Source organism: Anabrus simplex, chromosome 4 (genome assembly GCF_040414725.1).
Source record: "Anabrus simplex isolate iqAnaSimp1 chromosome 4, ASM4041472v1, whole genome shotgun sequence".
Lineage (NCBI taxonomy): Eukaryota > Metazoa > Arthropoda > Insecta > Orthoptera > Tettigoniidae > Anabrus > Anabrus simplex.
This window is the reverse complement of record NC_090268.1, coordinates 423,077,641-423,097,613: the sequence shown is the minus strand read 5'-3', so window position 1 is coordinate 423,097,613 and position 19,973 is coordinate 423,077,641. Positions and strand designations below refer to the sequence as shown.

The following is a 19,973-nucleotide window of genomic DNA, read 5'->3' as shown; positions in this document are numbered from 1 at the left end:
CCCCATAAGACCTATCTGTGTCGGTGCGACGTAAAGCCACTAGCAAAGGTACAGAATGTACAGATCTGCCGACAGTGGGGTTTGACCCACTATCTCTCGAATGCAAGCTGACAGCTACGTGACCCTATTATTATTACTGTATATTATTATTATTATTATTATTATTATTATTATTATTATTATTATTATTGATGTTCAAGAAGAGAGAAACTAAGTACATGTACATTCTGTATCTGAGAGCTGAAAGTTTAAGTAAGGCCTGAAGCAGATGTACCAGTTCGCAGCTTTATGTACACGCCCTGGGAGAGAGAAAATTATCATGCTTTATTAAAATTTGAGGAATCCAATTAGGTGAACTCTGGCGCCCATACTATGGACTTTTCGATTAATTATTTTTATTAATTCATTTTATTTTTATTATGTTATTAATTTATTTCAGTTTTTTATTCATATATAATGTATAATATTTCAACTGGCGCCCAGCGTGGGGCAATTATGTATTCTATTTTATTCATATTTTATTATTTATTGCAATAGTTATTAATTATTATTATTATTATTTAGTCAGATTACAACACCTTGATTATAAAATCCCCGTAGACACGGTGCTCGAAAGATTGATCCTCCGTTTTGTTACCAGTACAGCGATCCGAACTCCCTGGAGACTGACCCCAACAGCATCTAAATTAATATGCATAATACATTGGCTTTGTGAAAAACAAAAATGCGCAACGTTCCTTAGACTTCGGCCACTTAATCAATTTTGCATCTTTCCATCTAATGCAAAGAAAAAAAGAGAAATTGTCTACCGATGCCTTCTTCTTCCTTTTATGCACTGTTTGTCACTTCTAGTGGTGGGGTCCGTTACATTTAGTTCTGTCCTGCGCCATGTCACTCTTCAGTTCTTTGTGAAGAGTAACAGCACATCGTTGTTTAGGTCGACCCTTTGATCTCTAAACAACCCCGTCTCTGCGATAATATCGGACCCAGTCCTTCTACATGTCCAAATCATTGTAGACGGGTGCTGGGATGCGAGTATATGAGCACGAACATGTACGCAAAGGGCGTCGGTGGATGTAGAGTGGGTCTCGGCCCATAAGTGGCCACGGCTGGTACGTGGTCCAACAGCTCTGCACTCCGACCGGCCAACCGAACAGAGGAGGGGTGGCCACGGCTCTACCGTGCCTCTACGCCTCTGCATTCGGGAGAAAGGACAGGGCTGGACCTCACGGGTGGCCCCAAGCGTCGCCTTTCCTGAAAATGGTTTTCTGTTCTTCAGTAAGGCGAATGCCGGGGCAGTTCCTAGTATAGGCCACGGCCGTCAACCCCCTCACCTCCGAGCATCTTCTTCACCGTAACAAGTCTCCTGGCCTGAGAGACGGCGTCACTGTCTAAGGGGCACCCCTCCCCCTTCAGGGGAGGAAGAAAACATTTTAGTAGTAGTAGGCAAGGGGATTAGTGTGGCGGTCGTGTCGTGCGTGCGTTAAATACGACCATGTGAACTATGACGTCCAAACAGGACCAACGTGCTGTTATTCTGTTCCAGGATGCCGAAGGACAAACACTGTTCATCCATAGAAGAATGAAGACTGTGCACGAGGTTCCGTGCGGGTCGCGTTTCGACACAAGACACCGGTCGATCTGGGAGGCCAGCCTCATCCATTACGGACAACAAGTGGACGGTGGAGGCTTCCTGTCGGACGAAGTTGTGCAGCACGCGGTCACGTACCACACGGGGACCTTCAACATGGTGGGTCGGTGGGATGAGTGCCTCCATGCTCAAGGTGGGGCCGATGGCGTTCGATGTTAGGCCCCTTAAAACAACAAGGAAGCAATACTCAAGGCGATTTTGCCTGATTGGCATCACGATTCAGGACTGAACGGCTATCATACGCCCTCGCTCCAGGTTTTAAAAAATGGTAATTGTTCGGGGCGTCGACCTATAGAGATCTTTTGCCCCTGCTGGCATCATGTGATATGAACCTGCGTGTAATTGGAATGGAGGAAGTGTAGACTGTTGAATGTGAGAAAAGGAACGTTAAGGACGACACAAACACCCAGTTCCAAGGCCAAGAATATTAATCATTCACAATTAAAAGCCCCTGACCCAGCCGAGAATCGAACCCGGGGCCGCCGGGTGACAGGCGGACGCGTTACCCGCTACACCGCGGTGCCGGACCACTCCAGGCGCAGAATTGAACTCAGGCATTTGGCACGCAATACAGTGATTAGAAATTGTGCACCAACACCTCTCTTACCCTGTCGGCCAACATCATCATCATCATCATCTGTTTACCCTCCCGGTTCGGTTTTTCCCTCGGACTTAGCGAGGGATCCCACCTCTAACGCCTCAAGGGCAGTGTTCTGGAGTTTCAGACTCTTGGTCGGGGATACAACTGGGGAGTATGACAAGTACCTCGCCCAGGCGGCCTCACCTGCTATGCTGAACAGGGGCCTTGTGGAGGGATGGGAAGATTGGAAGGGATAGGCAAGGAAGAGGGAAGGAAGCGGCCGTGGCCTTAAGTTAGGTACCATCCCGGCATTCGCCTGGATGAGAAGTGGGAAACCACGGAAAACCACTTGCAGGATGGCAGAGGTGGGAATCGAACCCACCTCTACTCAGTTGACCTCCCGAAGCTGAGTGGACCCCGTTCCAGCCCTCGCACCACTTTTCAAATTTCGTGGCAGAGCCGGCAATCGAACCCGGGCCTCCGGGGGTGGCAGCTAATCACGCTAACCACTACACCACAGAGGCGGCTGGCCAACATTCTGATGGTGATATTTTTCCCAACAACGGGACTCGAACTACGAGTGTTAGACTGTAAAGATCATAGTCGTCAGCAGAGCTTAGGTGAAGTTGGTGATGCACTCTGCAGAAAATCAAACACTTGAAGAAGAAGAAAAAGAAGAAAATGTCCATTTTCAACTAATTTTTTAATTTTACACAATCATATGGGTGCAAGGTAATAAATCTTAGTCCATGGCGCGTTGCATTGAGCATGGTGAGTCCGCCCTAGTGATCGCTCTTGTCATGAAATATTACGCTTGATCATTTGGAAGTGCTCCAAGGATTTTGTAAGAGTGAAAACCTGTTGAGGATGGATTTGCGCAAGCGCTGTATACACATACCTGAGCTTGAGCGGGCTATGCCAAGTAGTTACTTCATCGCAGAGTAAAGACGCTGCATCCCAAATCAGTCATCTGAAACAAGGAAAAGAAATGGTGTTCACTTAGTTCTAGAGTAGCGACAGTAAAAACAAACAATTGATTTGAGAAAAGGCTCAGAACTACGGGTAAACTCAGCTGTACTTTAAACAGTTTCAGAATCATATTACCTTGTTTTTATTTATTTATTTATTTATTTATTTATTTATTTATTTATTTATTAAGAAATCATGAGTCCTAATCAGAAGGTTCACAACGATTGTTACAAATATGTAAAATGTTAAACAAATGTATTCTTTAAATCTTAAACGAGGTTAAAATAATATGAAATAGAACACAATTCTAAGATTAGAATAAACACAAGCTGCCATTGTTAACTAGTAAGAAAATATAAAATGTATTATTTCTTCTTGCTGAATCTGTTTACCGTCCAGGGTTGGTTTTTTCCTCGAACTCAGCGAGGAATCCCACCCCAACTGCCTCAAGGGCAGTGTCCTGGAGCGTGGGCCTTTGTGTTGGGGATACAACTTGGAAGAAGGACCAGTATCTCACTCAGCTGCCCTCACCTGCTATGCTGAACAGGGGTCTTGTGGGGGAAGATTGGAAGAGATAGGCAAGGGAGAGGGCAGGAAGTGTCCGTGATCTTAAGTTAGGTACCATCCCGGCATTTACCTGCAGAAGAAGTGGGAAACCACGGAAAACCACTTCGAGGATGGCTGAGGTGGGAATCGAACCCCACTCTGAGTGGACCCCGTTCCAGCCTTCGTACTAATTTTTACATTTCGTGGTAGAACCGGGAATGGAACCCAGGTCTCCGGGGGTGGCAGCTAATCACACTAACCACTATACCATAGAGGCGTTCATATGAGATTTATAGTATTTTAAAATATATTAAAATAGGGTATCCCACTTGTTATGGAGCCTCCGTGGCTCAGGCGGCCTCTCACCGCTGGGTTCCGTGGTTCAAATTCCGGTCACTCCTTGTGAGATTTGTGCTGAACAAAGCGGAGGCGGACAGGTTTTCTCCGGGTACTCCGGTTTTCCCTGTCATCTTTCATTCCAGCAACACACTGCATTAACATTTCATTTCATCCGTCAGTCATTTATCATTGCCCTAGAGGAGTGGGACAGGCTTCGCACCCGGCACATCTCCTATCCTCGCCGCTAGCTGGGGGCTTCATTCATCAATCAATCAATCAATCAATCAATCAATCAATCAATCAATCAATCAATCAATCAATCAATCAATCAATCAATCAATCAATCAATCAATACTGATCTGCATTTAGAGCAGTCGCCCAGGTGGCAGATTCCCTATCTGTTTTTTCCTAGCCTTTTCTTAAATGATTTCAAAGAAATTGGAAATTTATTGAACATCTCCCTTGGTAAGTTATTCCAACCCCCAACTCCCCTTCCTAGAAACGACTAATTGTCCCAATTTATTTATTTATTTATTTATTTATTTATTTATTTATTTATTTATTTATTTATTTATTTATACATTCATAACAGGGTACATCCCCAATTACAATGGATGTACAAAATATATTCAATAAAAAATTGGTACCTACATCTACAAAATAATATATAACAATTAAGAAATCAAGACTGCCATTACTAAATTAAGAATTATTTAAACATATTTTCAATAAAACATACAAACATATAAAATTTCGAAGTTAAAGGAGAGAAGACAAATTAGTATAGAAAAAAGAAAAATATTCATAAGAATAGTAAATACACAAACACATATACATTGGCAAAATAATAGTGGCATTACATACGAAATATTTCAGTGCTGAATTAATTTCCTCCACTAAATTATTCATTTTGATGTAAATATTGCTTTAACATTTTTGAAAATAAAGAAAGTGATAAAGCAAAATCTATTTGTCTGATGTCTGAAGATATTCTGTTATATACTTCGCACTTGCCTTTGCTGGCGGGATGTAGTGTTTACAGTGCCCTATGTCTTCTGGTATGGGCTATATCAAATTTGTTACTTTCATTGACCTGTCACAGTCTCATCCTTGGCTTTGACAATATGAAAGTGACTGAGGTATGAGTGATGCTAGTAATACCATTCCTTATGCAGCCAGTCCCTGTTATGAATGGTGTGAAAATATCGCTCATAGGGTCAGTTGATGCGTACATTTCAGTGGGCTTGGCAGACTGATATGTAAGAGCAACTGCTGGCTCGGTGAGGAAAGCAACGGGAAACTACCTCACTCCTCGTTTCCCTAGTACGCCTCTTCAGTGACGCCTAGGCTATTTATGACAGCTGTTGGCGAAGCTGCAGAGGATCAAACCAGCCTTCGGGCTGATTACCCAACATACATACATACTTCGCACATTTTTACAACAGGTGAATTTTTATGATATGAGGTGCTTGAGAAGGGGCTGTAAAATGTTTGTCTCAAACGTATAGCTACCCTCTTGGTAATGAAGTTGATTCCTTTAAGAAACTGTTGGTTATCTAACATTCCATTAACTATCTTGTAAATAAATATCTGTTGTGGTAATATTCTACGTGTACTGAGCTGCATAAAGCCAAATTCATGTAATAGAGTTCTATAAGAAACTCTTTGATGATATGATGATCGGTTATACTTCTTAAAATATAAATATCGCAAAAATTTGTTTTGTATTTTTTTCTATTTCGTTAATTGTACACATGTACTGAGGAGCCCACACTACACATGCATATTCAAGTTTATGTCTAACAAGATGACTGAATAAGATTTTAAAAATATATTCCTCCTTAAGTTCCCGAGTATTTCTAATAATAAACTCTAATTGTTTAAATCCATCATTTGTAATTTTATGAATATGACTGTTGAATGAAAGTTCTGAATCAAGCATAACACCCAAATCATTTGCTAAATTACACCTCTGCAAAATCTCACCATTTATCCTGTAGTTATGCACAGTCACATTCTTATTACGAGAAAATGTGATCACAAAACACGTTTTAGTATTGAAAAAAAGCCTGTTTTCAACACACCATTTTTAACAGTTGTTCAGATCGGCTTGAATTCCAACTTCATCGTCATATTGTTATCTTTCCTACTTTTAAAGACGCCACACAAACTTATTCGTCAATTAATGTCATTCCACGCTATATCTCCGCTGACAACTCGGAACATACCACTTAGTCGAGCAACTCATCTTCTTTCTACCAAGTCTGCCTAGCCCAAACTTTGCAACATTTTTGTAACGCTATTCTTTTGTCGGAAATCACCTATAACAAATCTAGCTGCTTTTCACTGGATGTTTTCCAGTTCTTGAATCAAGTAATCTTGGTGAGGGTCCCATACACTGGAACCATACTCTAGTTGGGGTCTCACCAGAGTCTTATATGCCCTCTCCTTTGCATCCTTACTACAACGCCTGACCCGGTCGAATGACTGGAAACAGGCTGTGGATTTTCATTTTCATCTCACTTGTTATGCTATCGAGTAATATCATTTCCAAAGTAGCTGATGCTCCAATATTTTACACCACTGTCGGCAGCCCTGAAGATGGTTTTTCAAGGTTTGCCATTTTCACACCATACAAATGCTGGTCTTTGGGCATCCTGCGCGTCTGTGAGAATTGAGAAATCTAGTGATGAAGGTGACACACTCACTCAGCCCCCGAGACGATGGAATTAACCAATAAAGGTTAACATCTTCGACCCGGCCGGGAATCGAAGCCGGGACCCTCTGGACCTAAGGCCAGCATGCTAACCATTTAGCTATGGAGCCGGACCCCGATGAAGGTTAAAACATTCGACCCGGCCGGAGTTGAACATGGGTTGTATCGAAGGCCAGCATGCTAACCACTTAGCCATGGAGCCGGATGAACACAGTATGCTCAGTTCAGGACCCATCATTCAAGCAGTCGACACCATCCTAAAACGAATCGATATCATTAATTTTCTCTACTATTCTTGAAGCAGACGATATAGGTGTCTATTCGGTCACATGACGCAGTGTGTGTTCATCTGGTGTGTAACATTCGATCGCTCGGATCTGTGGTGTAGTAATTACTGTGATTAGCTGACATCGCTGGAGGCGCGGGTTCGATTCCAGGCTCTGCCACGAAATTTGAAACGTGGTATGACGACTGGGACTAGCTCTACTCAGCCTCGAGAGGTCCAGTGAGTAGAGGAGGTTCGATTCCCACCTCAACCATCCTCGAGGTGCTTTTCCGTGGTTTTTTCACTTCTCCTCCAGGCAAATGCCGGGATGGTATCTAACTTGAGGTCATGCCTGCTTCCTTCCCTCTTCCCCGTCTATCCCTTCTGATCTTCCCTTCTCCTCTGCACAGCAGGTAAGGGGGCCTGAGTGAGGCACTGGTCCTCCTCCCCACTTGTATCCCCAACTGAAAGTCTCACCCTCCAGGACACTACCCTTGAGGCGGTAGAGATAGGATCCCTCGCTGAGTCCGAGGGAAAAACTAACCCTGGAGGGTAAACGGATTAAGAAAGAAAGAAAAAAGAAAAAGAAAACATTTGCATCAATTTCGCATATTTTCACTGAATGGCTGCTACCCCAGCTTAGTGAGGACAGCGATTTCATACTGCAAGGAGATGGCACTCCACCACTTCTTCTTCTTCTTTTCCTATCGCTTCTCCCACACCTGTGGGGTCGCGAGTGCGAACTGCGTTGCACATGTGGATTTGGCCCTGTTTTACGGCCGGATGCCCTTCCTGACGCCAACCCTATATGGAGGGATGTAGTCACCACTGTGTTTCTTTGGTGGTTGGTAGTGTAGTGTATTGTGTGAATATGAAGAGGAGAGTGTTGGGACGGACACAAACAACCAGTCCCCGAGCCAGAAGAATTAATCAGGAGCGATTAAAATCCTCGACCCGGCCGGGAATCGAATCCGAGACCCTCTCAACCGAAGGCCAGTGCGCTGACCATTCAGCCAACGAGTCGGACAAATGGCACTCCACCATATACTTGTATTATTGGGAGGTCAGGGTATTTGTGAGAAACAGTGTCATACAACAAAATGTGTGACGGAAGTGGAACCTAACAACCGTACAGCTGCGACGTAAGGTATGGATGAATTACCAGACAATGTTACCAGCAACCGTGCAGCTGTGACGTAAGGTATGAATGAATTACCAGACAATGTTACCAGCAACCGTTCAGTTGCGACGTAAGGTATGGATGAATCACCTGACAATGTTACCAGCAACCGTGCAGCTGCGACGTAAGGTATGGATGAATCACCAGGCAATGTTACCAGCAACCGTGCAGCTGCAACGTAAGGTATGGGTGAATTACCAGACAATGTTACCAGCAACCGTACAGCTGCGACGTAAGGTATGGATGAATTACCTGGCAATGTTACCAGCAACCGTGCAGCTGTGACGATAGGGATGGATGATTGCCAGGCAATGTTACCTAGCAACCGTGCAGCTGTGATGTAAGGTATGGATGAATTGCCAGGCAATGTTACTTAGCAACCGTGCAGCTGTGATGTAAGGTATGGATGAATTGCCAGGCAATATTACCTAGCAACCGTGCAGGTATGTCTTACAGCTGGCGGTCATCTGAAATTAGCAACCGTTGATAGATGGCCATGACCGATATACAAAATTACGTGTGCACGTTCAGTCTTCAGCCCGTAGGCTGGTTGGATCCTCAACAGCTTCACCATTAGCTGTCATACATGGCCTAGGCATCACTGAAGAGGCGTATGAGGGAAATGAGGAGGGAGGTAGTTTCCTGTTGTTTTGTCACTGGGCCAGAAGATATGACATATTTATATTCATTTGATTTCCACATTGGGAAATTTGACACCTTTTTTAAAACCAGCGCTTGCCGTAGAGATGGATCGGATGTGCGACCGACAGTAATCAGATGCTCTTGTCTTGGCCACCTCGTTCACCGGACCTAACACCATGTGAGTTTTCCTGTGGGGTTATGCCAAGGAACAAGGCATTATCCCTCCTCTACCTGTGACTATTCCAGATATGAAGGTGCGGGTCAGAACAAACTTTCACAATATCACGTTCTGAGGCGTGTGTAGGACGAAGTAGACTATCATGTAGATGTCTGCAGAGTGACAAAAGGCGCACACATTCAGCATTTTTAATGAGTGTACTAAAAAATTTAATAGTATTGTACAAATAAACAAGTATTATATTAAAACATTTGCAATCGATGAAATTAAATTATGATTTCCTTCTGGGAACTTCATTTTTGAAGTTCAAGTATAATGAAGTCAATTGTGATACTTCTCGTCTCAGTCAGTTCAGACTGGCCTAGGAAGTTGCAGGCTGGAGGTTAGCATGGTACTCTCGTGTCAGATCACAGCCTACCTTATTGAGCGCCATGTTGTGTCCACGAGTAGCGGCAATAAACCAAGGAACAATAAGCTCTAAAGATGTTATCCTGTTTGTCTCCAATTAGCTTGTAGCCCACTTCACATTCACGGCCGAGGCAGCACTCATTAACCCATTCACCGCGTCCACTGACCCGTGCACTGCAGTCCTACTTGAGCACGAGAAGAATTTCCGTTCTTTCCCTTCCGTGGAATTCCGTGCAGGTACTTGTGTGGTTTGTGCGGAAGTGTTATATGGTTACTGGCTGGTGATCCATATGGAGCAAATTCTGCAGCTATGAGTCACACTGCTGTCGAACGGTCTCTTTTGGTAGTACGGTGAAATCCATGAGATCAGATTTGAGCGAGTAGTGGAGGATGCTACGTCAGGTGAATGATCGTGGCACTGTAGTCACGAGTGCAGGGAAGAAAAGTGATGCAAGCATTATACATAGCTCTGGTGGCAGGATCCGGCCGTAAAACAGGGCCAAATCCAAGTTCGCACCCGCGACCCACAGGTTTGCTAAAAAGTGATATAATAATAATAATAATAATAATAATAATAATAATAATAATAATAATTGTTGTTACGGAGTTTTCGTGGATCAGAGAGAGGTGAAAGAAGGTGCTGGTTTGAATGGGTCTATCTACGAGAGTTAAAGATTAATTTAAAACTTTAAAATAAAGGTTATATCTCTTTTCAGATATTAAATTTTAACAAACAATAAGATTTCAGGGACAGGGCTAGTTTTGTACAAAATAGAAAAACGTAGAAAAGGTAGTTATAAAATTCGAGCTTCCAGCTCCCTATTTACAAGGTCCCTACATAACTAATGTTGCGTTTAGACAGATAGACAAGGAGACGAATCTCATTCAATATTCACACAAATATATTTTACATTTGAAGAAAACAGCCTCAACGTTCTATATTTCTTTTTTTGCTACTATTTGCTTTACGTCAAACCGACACAGATAGGTCTTATGGCGACGATGGAATAGGGAAGGCCTAGTAGTGGAAAGGAAGTGGCCGTGGCCTTAATTAAGGTACAACCCCAGCATTTGCCTGTTGTGAAAATGGGAAACCACGGAAAACCAGGGCTGCCGACAGTGGGCTTCGAACCCACTATCTCTCGGATGCAAGCTCACAGCTACGCGACTCTAACCGCACGGCCAACTCGCCCGTACTCTCTCTATATTTCTACCAGGGAGACTGCGCTCCCAAACCCTTACAGCCTTTAACTTTTACACTTGTGATTAGAGCATCTTGCCCAATAAAATTTACACTTTCTGGCCTCTCTAAGCACAACCTAAATTTAACAAGACTGTAGCAGTTCTATTTTAAGAAATAATACAGGGGTATCGAGTACCCAATCTACCGGACCTTCGTGAAAATGTACAGGTCAAAGTTACTGGCCCAAAAATCAAAATGTATTGAGGCGGAAACTTGCGCTCCTTGAAATTAAAACCCTACTTGGGCTTGTGGCCCGACGATGCAGAGGCTAATCCCACACTACTGAGGTGAATAGATGGAAGTAATTTAAGTTACAAGGCTACAGATAGGAAACGGTTACAAAAAACATAGTCACCTCAAATACAAGTTGAGAGGGAATTCGAGATGGTGTCTATTCCCGAATTTCAGTTAAGTACACTTGATTCACTCGAAAAACTTTTAAATGAGAAGAAAGAGAAGTTTACATTTTATGAAATGGACTATTACATTGTTAAAGATTGGAATCTTCCCCTCGAATCAGCTTGCGAAGATAACTATTCAGATAGAAAAATGGTGGCCATTACTTTAGCTGATGTTCTGCCTGCCGATGGATGAGGCCCTCGCCTCCTCTCTTAGCACACACACTCAATAGCACGACGATCAATAAGACAAAACTTGAAAAAGCGTCATATTTTATACCAGAGAGGAAGGTTCGAGAAGGCTCTGACTAAAACCAGACACAGCCTCTTATTTTTATTGAGCAGTCGAAACGTTACAAGAAGCCTGTGATTGGCAGAAAAATAAATACACAAAATTTTTGATTGGCCAGACTCCAAAGCTGGCAGGATGAGTAAGAAGTGTTGCAAACCTTGAAATATCAAAAACAAATCAAGTCAATTCAGTTCAGAAAACCTATAAACACAAAATTTCTTTAAATTTCTAGTTGCTCCACTTTGCACCAGAGTATCTGACATCAGTTCTTTAATAGAGATATCTCTCGAGAAAAGTCCAAACTTCTCGAAATAATTATTGCAAGCTGTGATACACAAAAAAAAAAAAAAAAAAAAAGAAAAGAAATACAGCCAGTTTAGGAAACCTTAAAATAGCACATTACTCTATCACTTTAGTAGTGACATCTGTTGATCAACATCCCACCTTCTTGCACTAGTTGTTTCAATTTTTATGTGATAGTTAACGTTCTTCAAGGCACTTCATTTAAATGCACGGGATAGAGGTGTACCTCCCAGTACAATAATAATAATAATAATAATAATAATAATAATAATAATAATAATAATAATAATAATAATAATAATAATAATAATAATAATAATAATTGTAATAATAAGAAGAATAAGAATAAGAATAAGAATAAAAGGTACACGTAAATTTCTCCGCTACACAGAAAGGCATAGAATCAGGCATATGTTTTGGGCTAAGAAGACAAGAGTACAGATTCTTTGGTTCTTCCCCTCTTAGTAGCCTCTTACGACATGCAGATGGTACAGATAATGAAACCTTTCACTCCACCCTCAGGGAGATAAAGTTTTCTGATAATTCGAATGAAATATGTAGCGCCATGATCTCGTCCAACAAGATGGTCGCTTTTTTTTTTTTTTTTTTGCTAGTGGCTTTACGTCGCACCGACACAGATAGGTCTTATGGCGACGATGGGATAGGAAAGGCCTAGGAGTTGGAAGAATCCGGCCGTGGTCTTAATTAATGTACAGCCCCAGCCATTTGCCTGGTGTGATAATGGGAAACCATGGAAAACCATCTTCAGGGCTTCCGACAGTGGGATTCGAACCCACTATCTCCCGGATGCAAGCTCGCAGCCTCGCGCCCCTAACCGCACGGCCAACTCGCCCGGTGATCGCTGATTTAACACACAATAAATATTCGCAAGATACGTATTATAAGAAATCCTGCTGCCTTCGGTGATGTTACCGTGTGTAAGGGGCTTTGCTAAAGCTGCGGCCACAGAATTAGGCGGCTGTGGAAAACCTGCGCTGTTGTCAGATATGGGAACGACAACGTGACAGATGGTCCAGATTCGCATACCTCTGAGCACGGTTTGGGAGCGCTGTTACGTCGAGGCCAGTACACTCCCGGTCGACGTATTATCTTTTCTGTATTACGGTGCTCAATATATGTTGTATTCAAGTATTTAAAGTTATATTGTAAACCATTAACAAATAAAGATATTTTAATAAAACTGATACAGATGAATACGTAATCCGAAAGTACGTTCCGTGTCCCGCGTCCTCTGTCCTGCGCTGGCGCGCGCGACCCGAACGACCTCAGGTAACGACATTTATATTAAAAGTGTGCACAAAAGTTTTATAAAGAAAGTTTTAAATCTTTTGTATTTGAGACATTTTTCGCGGAAGATATTCATGAATTTAAATATTTTAATTATTTCATAATCGGCGAACATCTCTGGCTTAGAAATATTCAGTCGTTGTAGTAAAGAGTTCAACGGTGGTGGTTGTTGTTGTCAAGCTTTTTATAAGATGCTCATCAACCTCTATTCATAATGAAAGTAGGAAATGCGAGGGAATTAACAGTCGAAGAATTAGGAGAAAAGAATCATGTCAAAAGGAATGGTGCTAACCTTATGATTTACTTGTTCAATAACCGGTCAGTTAGTATAAGTATATATTCCACTTAGGAGTAATTGAATTAAATATATCTGTGTTTCAGCGAAATGGTTCTATGGTAGGCTGCGTAAATGTAATAGTATTAGGGCCGTTCACTAGGGTTGAAATGGATCCCCTGGTACATCCACCAACATTCCTCATCGGCGAACGATACAGGAACTTCCTGTCAGACGATGTCCATACATTAGTTATCATCCAGCAACCTGCGAGAGACCTGTACCTACAGCAAGGCAATGTGCTGACGTATCACTCCCGGATTCCGGCCGATTGGTTCGAAGAATACTCTAAGGACATGAGGATTCTTGCCTGGTCCACAAGGTCTCCGGACCTCAATCCTACAGAGCTCATCCAGTATGCTGTCGGGATGAATGTTCTAGCCCTGGGCCCTTCTCCCAACAATCTCCGTTTATTATTAGAGGCTGTGCAACGGACATGGATCGATATGGCCCACCAATGCTTCCAGTGTCTCGTCGATCCCATGTCTCACTATCAGGACGAAACGGATGTGCTACACGCTACCAGCCAGTTATCTCTAATTCAATTGCTCTTCGGTTATATCATAATTATTTTTATAACATTTTGTTGTTTGGCTTGGCGAACGAAATGGAATTCAATGAGGAGCTTTCAATATTAACGGGGCTTATGGAAGAAAGAAGGTAGAACTGGCTGAGTCAGCTATGAGGATGCATCTGGATGTGCTACGAGTAAGTGAAATGCGGGTAAGGGGAGATAACGAGGAAGAGATAGGAGTTTATAAAGTGTGCTTGCCGGGTGTTAAAAAGAGAAGGGCAGAGTATGGGGTAAGGCTGTTTATCAGGAATACCATTGCACGCAACATAGTTTCTGTTAGGCACGTAAATGAGCGAATGACGTGGGTAGATTTGTCAGTTGGAGGAATTAGGACGAGAATTGTCTCAGTGTATTCAGCATGTGAGGGTGCAGATGAGGATGAATTTGAAAAGTTTTATGAAGCATTGAGTGACGTCGTGGTCAGGCTCAACAGCAAGGACAGAAGGACGATTTCAATGCGAGAGTTGGAAATAGAACTGAAGGATACGAAAGGGTGATTGGTAAATGTAGGGAAGAATGGAAGCTAATGGGAATGGGAAGCGTTTTCTGGATTTCTGTGCTAGTATGTGTTTAGCATTTACGAATACATTCTTCAAGCATAAGGCTATTCACCGCTACACATGGGAAGCTAGGGGTACCAGATCCATAACAGACTATATCTTAACCGAATTCGAATTCAGGAAATCTGTTAGGAATGTACCGGGTTTACGGGGATTTTTGGATGATATAGACCACTATCTGGTCTGTAGTGAACTAAGTATCTCTAGGTCTAGTGTAGAGAAAGTGAAATCTGTCTGCAAACGAATAAGGGTAGAAAATCTCCAGGATGAGGAAATTAGACAGAAGTACATGGATATGATTAGTGAGAAGTTTCGAACAGTAGACAGAAAGCAGGTTCAGGATATAGAAAGTGAAGTGAATGGGTAGCATACAGGGATGCTGTAGTAGAAACAGCAAGGGAAATCCTAGGAACAACTGTGTGTAAAGATGGGGAAAAGCAAACATCTTGGTGGAATGATGAAGTGAGAGCAGCTTGTAAACATAAAAAGAAGGCTTATCAGAAATGGCTCCAAACAAGGGCCGAGACAGACAGGGATTTGTCCGTAGATGAAAGAAACATAGAGAAACAAATAGTTACTGAATCCAAAAAGAAGTCGTGGGAAGATTTTGGTAATAACCTGGAAAGGCTAGGTCAAGCAGCAAGAAAACCTTTCTGGACAGTAATGAAGGGAGGGAAAAAGGAAATGAACAGTGTTTTGAGTAATTCAGGTGAACTCATAGGTAGATCCCAGGGAATCACTGGATAGGTGGAGGGAATATTTTGGACATCTTCTCAACGTAAAAGGAAATCTTCGCGGTGGTGCTGCGAACAGCCAAGCTCATGGGGAGGAGGAAAATTATGTTGGTGAAATTACGCTTGAGGAAGTGGGAAGGATGGTAAATAAACTCCATTGTCATAAAGCAGCAGGAATAGATGAAATTAGACCTGAAATGGTGAAGTATAGTGGGAAGGCAGGGATGAAATGGCTTCATAGAGTAGTAACATTAGCATGGAGTGTTGGTAAGGTACCTTCATATTGCACCTATCTATAAGCAAGGGAACAGGAAGGATTGCAACAACTATCGAGGTGTCTCATTGATTAGTATACCAGGCAAAGCATTCACTGGGATCTTGGAAGGGACGGTGCGATCAGTCGTTGAGGGGAAGTTGGATGAAAAACAGTGTGGTTTCAGACCACAGAGAGGCTGTCAGGATCAAATTTTCAGTATGCGCGAGGTAATTGAAAAATGCTACGAGAGGAATAGGCAGTTGTGTTTATGTTTCGTAGATCTAGAGAAAGCATATGACAGGGTACCGAGGGAAAAGATGTTCACTATACTGAGGGACTATGGAATTAAAGGTAGATATTAAAATCAATCAAAGGCATTTATATTGACAACTGGGCTTCAATGAGAATTGACAGTAGAATGAGTTCTTGGTTCGGGTACTTACAGGGGTTATACACGGCTGTAATCTTTCACCTTTGCTGTTCGTAGTTTACATGGATCATCTGCTGATAGGTATAAAATGGCAGGAGGGATGCTGACGACTTGGTCTTAATGGCAGATTGTGCCAAAAGCCTGCAGTCTAATATCTTGGAACTTAAAAATAGGTGCAATAAGTATGGTATGAAAATTAGCCTTCGAAGACTAAATTGATGTCAGTAGGTAAGAAATTCAACAGAATTGAATGTCAGATTGGTGATAAAAAACTAGAACAGGTCGATAATTTCAAGTATTTAGGTTGTGTGTTCTCCTAGGATGGTAATATAGCAAGTGCGATTGAATCAAGGTGTAGTAAAGCTAATGCAGTGAGTTCGCAGTTGAGATCAACAGTATTCTGTAAGAAGGAAGTCAGCTACCAGACGAAACTATCTTTTATATCTGTTTTCAGACCAACTTTGCTTTACGGGAGCGAAAGCTGGGTGAGCTCAGGATTTCTTGTTCATAAGTTAGAAGTAACAGACATTAAAGTAGCAAGAATGATTGCTGGTACAAACAGGTTGGAACAATGGCAGGAGGGTACTGGGAATGAGGAGTTAAAGGCTAATTTAAGAATGAACTCTATGGATGAAGCTGTACGCATAAAAGGGCTTCGGTGCTGGGGTCATGTGAGGCGAATGGAGGAGGGTAGGTTACCTAGGAGAATAATGGACTCTGTTATGGAGGGTAAGAGAAATAGTGGTAGATCAAGTCGAGGATGGTTAGACTCAGTTTCTAACGATTTAAATATAAGTGGTATAGAACTATATGTGGCCACAGCACTAGTTGCAAATAGAGGATTGTGGCGACGTTTAGTAAATTCACAGAGGCTTGCAGACCGAACTCTGAAAGGCATAACAGTCTATAATGATAATGTATGTATGTATGTATGTCTGCTTGCTGTCATTTCTTGATGGATACAGTACTTTTGCATCCATCTCTTGACACAGGCCAGAGTAAAGTGTAGCTTCCACCGAAGTCCCAGTCAACATCCATGGCTGTGACAATATGGAAGCTGCTGGGGTATGGGTAGTGCTGAGTAATGACATTCAGAGCACGACTAGTGCATCTGAGTGTTATGAAAGGTGCTGCTCATAGGTTCCGTCGTGCTGCAATAGTACTTTCTGACCCAGTGAGGAAAGCAATGGCAAACTACCTCACTCTTCATCTTGCCTAGTAAGCCTCATTTTGGTGCTGCCATTGGTTTTTGGGGTTTCCTTATAACCGCATAACCTTTGGTGGTGCTATTTGAGGATCCAACCAGTCTCTGGGCTGATGACCTAACAGACAGACATGTATGCATGTATGTATGTATGTATGTATGTATGTATGTATGTATGTATGTATGTATGTATGTATGTTGTTTGGAATGCCGTGACAATGAAGACCGAGAGCGAGGCGGCAGGCAGAACGCAATAATGCGGTAACAAGTAGACGGGGGCAGCAGCGAGTAAAACAATGGCGCCGGCCATTTGTTGAAGCAAACAATGAAGAAGCTCCTAGAGGAATGAATATTGATAAAGTTAGAACAAGCTGCAAGCTGATTAACAATGGAACAGGCACGCAGATTATATGGAAGGGGGACTACTAGAATCTTCTGCGCGCCTTTAGAAAGAGCTCACGTGGCGCCAATAGCGAGTGAAAGTAAGCAGTTAAAAGAGACGACCAGAAAGAAAAAGAAAAAAGATGAAGAAATAATCACGTGGTTGTGGGAAACAGCACCTTGAGATGACTCACACTACTGTTCATTAAGTCTTCCTAAACCACATGTCTTGTCTGTAGCGGAAGTAGTAACAATGACGTGACGTAACACCCCCATGTATAGCGAACAACATCCGGCGCAGAAAGTGACATGCATCATCAATTGTATTGTACACGATGCATGTGTAATATTGACGCAATAGTGAGAGGCCCTTCCACAATATACATCACAGTCACCTTCCATATGTCGTACTGGACGTAGGTGCACGCCATTGTGATGTCGGAGTGAGAATGACAACATCTTCTTCTACGATCGGAATCTTCAACAGGTCTCATCTGACGATACAATCTCATCGTGTCCAGAATTCAAATCTATTCAGGACAGCTGTGGTGGAAAGTGAAGAAACATTGTGGATTCTAGATCACTGACAAAACATCGTTTCGAAATTTGAAATGATAAATTGTCAACTCAGCCGGCCCTCTGGTCTAGGAGTAGCGAGGTCCCGGGCTTGTTTCTCGGCCAGGTCAGGTATATATACCTGAATATAAGAGCTGGTTCGAGGTCCACTCAGCCTACGTGATAACAACTGAGGAGCTATCTGACAGCGAGATAGCGGCGCTGGTCTAGAAAGTCAAGAATAACGGCGGAGAGAACTCGTCGCGCTGATCACGCGTCACTTCGTAATCTGCAGGCCTTCGGGATGAGCAGCGGTTCTTAGTAGGCCAAGGCACATCAAGGATGTAGTGCCATAGGGTTTGATTTGATAAAAGGTCATGGTGGGGTTTTACCTAAATTAAGACCACGTCCGATTTCTTCCCACCGAGCTGGATAGCTGCAGTCGCTTAAGTGCGGCCACTATCCAGTATTCTGGAGATAGTGGATTCGAACCCCACTGTCGGTAGCCCTGAAGATGGTTTTCCGCGGTTTCCCATTTTCACACCAGGCAAATGCTGGGGCTGTACCTTAATTAAGGCCACGACCGCTTCCTTCCCAGTCCTAGCCCTTTCCTGTCCCATCGTTGCCATAAGACCTATCTGTGTCCGTGCGACGTAAAGCCAATAGCAAAAAAAAAAAACTTCCATACCTGCGTTATTGGGTTGTAGAATAATCATTTTAAGAAAATTTGACCCTTAGAAAGGAGACATATTGAAAACTATTTTTAAATGAAATATTTTCCATTTTAACGACATTTCGGCATGTCCACGGTCATGTACAAAATGGAATAAAAGGTTTCATTGGCTATTCATGACAATGCGATACAGTTTCAAGATAGCTGCCTGTTCTATAACTTTAAATTATTATTTTTTTCCTTTAATTCCAGATAATTTAAACTTCCTTTCTTGGTGTTTGTTTAGCCATGCTTGTAAGATGTCAATAGCTTATTATTTTACTTTCAACAAGTCCTGACACTATATTACCAAAAGCAGGAGCATATAAGTTCATGGGCTCGATCAAGACCTTCCAGAATTTGTAAACTGAGATGGACCTTTCGAGATTTATACACAGAGCCAGTTGGAGTACATTGCAGTATACACTGGAAGATAGAAATTCAAAATGCTTTATTATGTCTATAAAGTCTACTCTCAACGCTGAGGAATTCATCGGTCCGTATTTCAAAGAGTTGTACATCAGCCTTTCACTCCTACATTCTATCTTCAAGCGTCGATGAATGCATATAAAGTTTGGGTTAGATATATTGAAGGATGTTCTAGCTCCCTTGAATGCCTTCGGGTTCCTCTGTTTCTCAATTATTTGATATATCGCGCCTTGAAGGCGGCTACATCACTGACTTGCCACTTGACTCGTAGATTCATATCAAGTAGATTTAGGTTGAGACAACAAACAGAGGGTCAGCCTGGTTCACAGATATTTCTTTCTCTAGTAAACACTGGGTAATATTTTCGACGTATCCTGCCAGTGAACGTCCTTGGACACACATTTCTCTTCCGTAGTAAATATTAAAATATTCTGTATTACGACACAAGACGTGTCGAGTATTTTGGAATGGAAAGATTAAAGAGGCCGCATCATGGGATCTACAGGCAGTCTCACGATCATTGTTCTCCGGCAACACCGTACATTTCCGCTGCTCCATTTCTTGCGGAGACCAGTTACAAATTCCACTTCTGCCAACAAGTGTCTGGAGATATCAAGATCAGATAAGGCATACGAAAGGATATATTTCTTAATCGTTTGCAATGTCCAGGCACGTCAACATGCATGTGTGAAGCAGTGATAACAAGACTTCGGATTTTCAGACAGTAACAGGTTAGCATGCAAACTAGTTCCGGTCTAAAAAGCCAAGAATAACGGCCGAGAGGAT

The 19,973-nt window shown here is 42.4% G+C and overlaps 1 protein-coding gene across 1 annotated transcript in view; it reads right to left on the bottom strand.

Moving 5' to 3' along the window:
- The window catches only part of LOC136872059 (uncharacterized), a 492,909-nt gene that overhangs the window by 212,511 nt on the left and 260,425 nt on the right, over nucleotides 1–19,973 (bottom strand). Inside the window, exon 2 of the mRNA XM_067145916.2 lies at nucleotides 3,130–3,201. The gene's annotated coding sequence lies outside the window, so the exon portion shown is untranslated. The remainder of the gene's footprint in view (nucleotides 1–3,129; nucleotides 3,202–19,973) is intronic.